This window comes from Elephantulus edwardii, unplaced genomic scaffold (assembly GCF_000299155.1).
Source record: "Elephantulus edwardii isolate Elephantulus edwardi_28Jun2011 unplaced genomic scaffold, EleEdw1.0 scaffold00387, whole genome shotgun sequence".
Taxonomy (NCBI): domain Eukaryota; kingdom Metazoa; phylum Chordata; class Mammalia; order Macroscelidea; family Macroscelididae; genus Elephantulus; species Elephantulus edwardii.
In genome coordinates this window covers 1,396,598-1,401,765 of record NW_006400137.1, presented here as the reverse complement: position 1 = coordinate 1,401,765, position 5,168 = coordinate 1,396,598, and positions in this window count along the sequence as shown.

Sequence of the window (5,168 nt, the reverse complement as noted above, 5' to 3'; positions counted from 1 at the left end):
GAGGCTTTAATAGTGGCACAAATCAAGTTACAGAGGGAAGGTAGTTCTTACAATAAAAGGCCTATTGACTAGCACTTTGTCTATTATAGTATAAAGGTTAGACACCACAAGATGTAAAGGCTCAACTATGTCATTTATGGTTCTTAAGTCCTGGAGCAAATTCCATCTACCACTGGGTTGTTTTACAACTCGGAAGTTCGCATGCAAGGCAGAGGTCAAGTAAGGAACTGCTTCTGAGGTTTTCTGCCCATTCCAACAACTAAGAAATAGTGAGAAGAGTTGGGACCTCAGAAGGCTTTTAGGACCAAATAGTAGGCTCCTATGTCCAGGAGAAAACGAATATACTTACCAGTAATTGTTAGTGCTCACCCACAGCTCTTCTGGGAGGATCTAAATCATTGAAGCGTCCTCCTTTGTTTCCAGCTGGGAGCTGAGGCCTGTCAGTCCTGTCAGCCACGAGGAGCTGATGTGGGCCACCCTTGGCCAAGTGTCCTTCATATCCACACTTAAAGCAAGTAAGTGGGAGCTTCCTCTCTACTCCCTTGCCTATCTGTGGCTCTCGTCTTTTTAATGAAGTACATTATACATAGGCAAAATTTCAGAAATACCAAGTGTACAATGAAATGGATATTCACAAAGGGAACACACCGGGATAACTACTACCCAGTTGAATACAGTATTACCTGTATAACAGCCACCTTCATGCCCTCTCCCAGTTCCTTACTCTTATGTTGAAAGAAGTCATGTTGACTCAGCATTATTATTGCCTGTTATAGAGTCCAATATCCAAACGCTAAAGTTAGTCTAACAACTTTAGCCTTATTGGTTTGCTACAATGGTGGAGAACACAGGAACTCCAAAGTAGATATTGCAAGGATAGGGAGCATGAAGTTTTCTTAACCTTGGATTTACAAGGTGCTGTCATGTTGATTCTGATGCACAGCAATCCTGTGTACAACAGACCCAGTGCATAGCAACACTTAGTATAACATAACGAAACTGCCTGATTGTGTGCCATCCTCATAATATCTGCTGTGCTTAAATCTATTGTTGCAGTCACTGTGTCCATCTCATGCAGGGTCTTCTTTGTTGACTCTACTTTTCTAAACATGTTCTTTTCTGAGGACAGATACCTTCTGATGATGTACCCCAGGTATGTGAAACATCAACTGTGTTTTCAAGGAGCAACCTGGCTGCAATGTGGGCTTAAAGTGAATAATTATAAGGGGAAAATGTCTACCAAATAAATAGACTGCTGTCATGAGGTGAGTGCAGCTCTGTAATTAATGTTTATTCAGCAGGATTAGGGGACGTCATTGATAAGAAACCAGGAGTAATTTAAAGGTGATCATGATACATACACCAAAATATTTTTCTGTGGGGAACTGAGTAAATGTCCATTGTGACAAGTGTCAACTTTACCGGGCTGGCTCAGACCCTCACTACCCATCCTTGATCGATCAGCATGACTTGAACGACGGCAGCTGCATGGCCTTGGCCAGTGTGCACATCTGAATGACTTTTTTTTAAAATTTTTTTTCTTCTTGTTTTTTGTGTGTGTACCATCAAATCGAATCTGACTGGTATAGGAGGGGATTGTCTCTCCTCCAGCAAAGCATCTGGTGGATTTGAACCGCATGTCTCTGGGATTGCAGTCTGAATGGCTTTTCTAAGAAAAGTTTATAACATCCTTTCCCGCAAATTCCTTTGACTACAGTCACATGTTCAGTTTTGTGGGTTCTTTGTTGTTGTTGTTTATTTTGTTTTGTTTTTACTTTGAGTCTATATGGATCTTTGGGTATGATTTTTACATTGACATGGAACAGACATAAACATCCCCTTAAATTGTACCTGCTTTTGGGGTTTATGCTATTGGAAGCTCTGACTGTTGTTACTTCCTATGGTGTATATATTATTTCATAGCTTTCCTTCTGTTTTTATTCTATAGCTTTCATATTAACAATTACAGCATTTCTTGGTTTGCATATGCTCTAAAATCAGATACGTTAGCAAAGTTGGAGCAGGCCTATTTCCAGTGTTGTGGATTTTGTGCTTATCTGGATTCTTAAGGTTATTTTTCTGCAGTGAGACAGTGGAGTTGGTCTTCACTTCTGGGGAATCCCTGCTTTTCTGCAGGGTTGCATCATCTATGACACCCACTCCCTGATTCACTGAAGGGAGTATGGCAGCCATCAGCCTCTAATTGGATGTTATCAGTCTGTTCCTGCATCTGTTGAGTTCATTGGAAGTCACTAATAATAAGTGATTGAAAGCGAAACAAACATTCCTCTCCCTGTGGAGAGGAATGTTTTCTGTTAATTCTGAAACCAGTTTTTTTGTCTTGTCATAGCCGACAAAGGCTGATTTTTCAGTTTTCTCTAGCTGATTACTACTTTCAATCTGTACACATTTTTCTTACTTGGTCTGAATGAAATGGATCTATTTCTTTTATGTGTGGCTTCATTTCCTCAGCATTTTGTGAGATAATTTCATGAAATTATAGATTATTAATGGAAAATATACCACATTTAGTTATTCAGCTGTTGATGAGCATTGGAGAATACTGACTACTATGAACAGTTTAGTTGTTAGGTGCTGTCTAGTCAAGTATGATTCATATCGACCCCATGAACAAAATTAACAACAGATCTGAACTCTCTACCTTGTGCCATCCTCACAATTCCAGACACATTGCAGCGATCACCAGGTTGAGGATCTTTCTCTCCTTCATTGACCCTCCACCCTTCCCAGCATCATGTCCTTCTCCAAGGAATAGCACCTTAGAGTACCATGTCCAAAATATGTGAGGTTAAGCCTCATCATTCTTGCCTCCAAAGAGTACTTTGACTGCAACCTTTCCAAGACATATCTGTTAATTCTCTTGGGCATCCATGGGATGTTCTGTGCTCTTCCCCAACACCACAGCTCTCAGGTGTCAATTCCTTTTCTGTCATCCTTATTCCATGTCTATGTCTCAGATGCATAGCTAGTAATTAGAAAGACTATGGCAAAAAAAAAAAGACTATGGCCTGAATCAAATGCACTTTAGTCCTCAAACTAACATCACTAAATAATTTGGAGAGATCCCGAACTGGAGATTTCCCCAGTGCTGTACATCTTATTTCCAGACTCCTTGTACCAAGATTGTTAATTGTGGATCCAAGCAAGATGAAGCTGTTGAGAGTTTCAATTTCCTCTTCAGCCATCATGATGTTACCTATCAGTCCAGTGATAAGAATATTTCTTGATATTGAGATGCAATCCATACCAAAGGCTGTATTCCTTTATCTTCTGCAACAAGTGCTTCAAGCCCTCCTCACTTTCACCAAGCAGGGTTGTGTCACCTGCATAATGCAGGTTATTGATGAATCTCCTTCCAATCCTGATGCCACACTCCTCTTCATAGAGTCTAGCTTCTTGTTAGAATTTGCTCAGCATAAAGACTGAATATATATGGATAAAGAATACAACCCTGACCCACTCCCTTCATAATTTTAAAACATGCATTATTCCCCTGCTTTATTCACACAACAGCTTGCTGGTCCAGGTCATAGGTTCCACATGAGCACAGTTAAGTACTCTGGGACTCCCATTTTTCTGTGTCAGCCACACCTTGCTATAATGCACACTGCCTTTGCATAATCAATAGAAAGCATAAATATTCTTTTGGTGTTCTTTACTTTCAGCCAGGATCCCTCTGACATCAGCAATGATACCCCTGGTGCCATGGCCTCTTCTAAATCCTGCTTGAACTTGTGGCAGTTCCCTATCTCTGCACTGTTGTATCCATTTTTTTAATTATCTAAAGCAGTATTTTGCTTGCATGGGATGTTAATGATATTGTTTGGTGGTTGCTATATTCAATTGAACTATCTTTTTTGGGAATGAGAACATTTATGGACCTCTTCCAATCCATTGGCCAGACAACTGTCCTCCAAATTATTTTACTACTGGTATCATTCTTACAGATGTTATTTATATATTCTCATTGTTAATGAACAGACTGAAACATTGTCGTATCTTATACATCCTCATAATCTCCATCATACTGAAGCCCACTGTGTCAATCTATCTCATTCAAAGTTCCTTTCTTTTGCTGACCTTTCCCAGTGTGATGTCTTTTTTCCAAGGACTGATAACATGAGCAAAACATGGAGACAAAGTTTCACCATCTTTGCCTCAAGGGAGTACTCAGCTTGCACTTCCTCCAAGACATATTTGTTTATTCTTTTGGTAATTTTGGGATATTCAATACTTTTTGCTAACACCATAGTTCAGGGAATGAATAATTCTTCAGCCTTCCTTATTTCTTGTCCAACTTCCACTGCATACAAAACAAGTAAAAATACCATGGCATGGACCAGGTAGGTGCACCCTACTCTTTAAATTTGCATCCTTGCTCTTTATGTTAAATATTACAAATAATCTTCATCAATGTCTTGCTTTTTTATTTTCTCAATACTGTCTTTTGCATAGAAGAGTTTTAATCGGAAATTTAACATTTCCCCCTCGTGGTAGTGACCTTTTGTCCTGTTTATTGTTACTTCATTTGCCTGTTTTTAGGCCATGAAATAATTATCCTGTATTTTTAAAATTATTTCACACTTAGGTTTTCACAGAAATTGATTATTGTGAGTACTGTGATAGATCAAGATTCTACCTCCCACTTCACATAGGTTTAATACTGACATAGTTTCTTTTGTTTGAAAAAAATTGCAGTTTCCTCACTACACTGTCATAAAAGATTGGAGCTCTGTACTATGTGCTATGCATATGTTGTATTTTTTTAAAAATAAAACTTTAATTGGGATTTTAACTTAACATTAACAGAAAAGTTTGATTTTCATTCATTCATTCATTCCTTCATTCATTGTTGTACATTTTACTCCCTCTCCATTTCCCCTCCCCCAGTTCACTTAAAAAAAATAAATTTGCATCTATTTGTTGATTCCTGTGTCAGTGTTGTATCTTAATGTCTTTATAAGAGATCTTAAATATCAGGCTGTATTCTAATTAACAGAGAACTGCCAGATGTACAGACTGGATTTAGAAGAAGTCGTGGTATTAAGGATTTTATAGCTAATGTTAGATGGATCTTGGCAGAAAGCAAAGAATACCAGAAGAATGTCTATCTGTGCTTCATTGACTATGCAAAAGCTTTTGACTGT